We start from the raw sequence: 2,373 nt of genomic DNA on the forward strand, positions 1-2,373 counted from the left end.
ATTTTTAATGTGACTACATCTGGAAAGCTTGTTAAAACTGTTTCCTGTTCGGCTGGTGTTGCTCAGTGATTGATCATCGACCCATGAACCAGGAGGTCACAGGTTCAATTCTCAGTCAGGGCACATGCTGGGGTTGTAGGCTCAATCCCCAGTAGGGGTGTGCAGGAGGTAACCGATCAATGTTTCTATCTCTCTATGCTTCCCCTTTCTCACTCTTAAAAAAAAAATCAATAAAAAATATTTTTAAAAAAATCTTTAGGTCTAGGGGGTTTGGTTCAGTGGCTAGAGCATCAGCCTGCAGACTGAAGGGTCTCTGATTCGATTCCAGTCAAGGGCACCTGCTCGGGTTGCCGACTGGATCCCCAGTATGGGGCAGGTAAGAGGCAGCCGATCAATGACTGGATGTTTCTCTCTTTCTCCTCCCTTCCTCCCTCCCTTCCACTCTCTAAAAATCAATGAAAAAAATATACTTGGGTGAGGATTAACAACAAAAAAAGGTTGGAGGCCCTGCAGTCATCATCGCTGAAGGAATAGACATGAGATGGGGCAGCTTACAAGGAGTGGCCTTGGAGGCAGGAGCAGGTCCAGAGAGCAGTTGAGTGAACCTTGAAGGAAGAAGACACTGTTGAGAGAAGAGAGGAGTGGCCTATTGAGCTCAGTGCCTCAGAAAGGTCAAGTAAATACAGTTTGATACATGCCCCTTGGATTTAAGAATTGGGAGGTCACCTTGGTGAGTATGACAAACTAGAGACCCTTTTTTTGATGAAGCTCTGAAAGGAAAGGAGGATTAACTGAACTGTAAGAATGTTTTCAGAGGTGCTTCTCAGGCTCCCCAGAAGTGGCTCTGCTCCCTCCCCCTTTCTTTTTTAGATGAGGAACCAAACTTCTCAAGATGTTTAGTAATTTGCCTGTGAGCACACAACAGTTAAGCAACCCAAACTCAGATTCAAAACTGGTCTACGCCCTTCACGCAACGCACGTTTGTGGGGAACTTGGTGCTGAACCATTCGTGGACGACCTGCTCCTGGGTCGGGGTTTCATACGTAGCAGAGCAGCTCCCTTGCTGCGATCTATTGAAAGTCAGCCCTCGACACAAGGGTTTGTAAAAAGAACAAAGAAAGATAAGAAAAATAATAAAGGAAAACAAATTAAATTTAAAAAACAAAAACAAAAAAAAAAAACCCCACAACTGGTCTAGCTGTGCTCTTAACTGCTAAATGCTATCTGTAGGAGGAGGGAGGTTAAAAGATAAGATGGGAGATACTAAGCATTTATCAGTGCTGAGGGGGTGAAAAACTAGTAAAGAGGGGGATGAGTGGAAAATAGAGGAAAAGGTGGTAATTGAATGAACAAGGACTTTGAAAAGGCTGGAGGGGGGTGGGGTAGAGAACCCAGGTGAAGCTTGGTTTTGGAAGGAAGGACATCACTCATATGCAGAGTCCCTAAAGTGAGAATTTCCCTGTCAATGGGAAGATCATGGTTTTAGGCTTTCAGTAGGCTTTCATGATACATCTTTTTTCATATTTACGTATGAATGCCTGGCTGGATCCTAGAATAAGAGTTCCAGAGGATTTCAGAGAGAATTCAGCTGAGGTGCTGTTCTTTAAGTGAGTTCAAGTTTTACTTCAAAATAACCCTTCTTTGACCCTCTTTGGCTACCAACCAGTCTTCCCCGCCCCCTCACTTTTTTTTTTTTTAAGGATAAGAAGAGGCAGGCTTTTATTTTTAGACTAGAGGCCCAGTACACGAAAATTCGTGCACTTGGGGGAGAGGGGCCCCTCAGACTGGCCTGCACCCTCTCGCAGTCCGGGACCCCTCAGGGAATGTCCACCTGCCAGCAGTCAGACATCCCTCTCAAAGTCCAGGAGCCCTCACTCCTTACTGCCCACCCGCTCGCTGCTCCTTAGCACTGCCTCAGAGGTGGGAGAGGCTCCTGCCACGGCTGCTGTGCTTGCCCCGCTTCTGGCTGAGAGGTGCTCCCCCTGTGGGAGTGCACTGACCACCAGGGGGCAGCTCCTACGTTAAGCATCTTCCCCCTGGTAGTCAGTGTGCATCATAGCAACTGGTCGTTCAGCTGTTCAGTTGATTTGCATATTACCCTTTTATTACATAAGATTAAGGTCCAAAATACAAATGTCTACAGAGTACACTGCTTTTGAGGCATCTTGTTTCTCATGGAGGAAACCAGGGCCAAGTAATAGTTCATCCCCCTCAGGCCCATCCTTCTACTTTTTTTCTCCTCTGACATAGAAGTTAACAAAAACATTTGTGTTTTAAGTGCACAAACCCTGTACAAAGTACTTGGAATTGGGGAAATGAAAAGTATAAGATGGTTTCTGCCTCAAGGAACATACAGTCCAGTTCATAGCCTCT

The sequence above is a fragment of the Myotis davidii genome, unplaced genomic scaffold (assembly GCF_000327345.1).
Source record: "Myotis davidii unplaced genomic scaffold, ASM32734v1 scaffold648, whole genome shotgun sequence".
Classification (NCBI taxonomy): Eukaryota; Metazoa; Chordata; class Mammalia; order Chiroptera; family Vespertilionidae; genus Myotis; species Myotis davidii.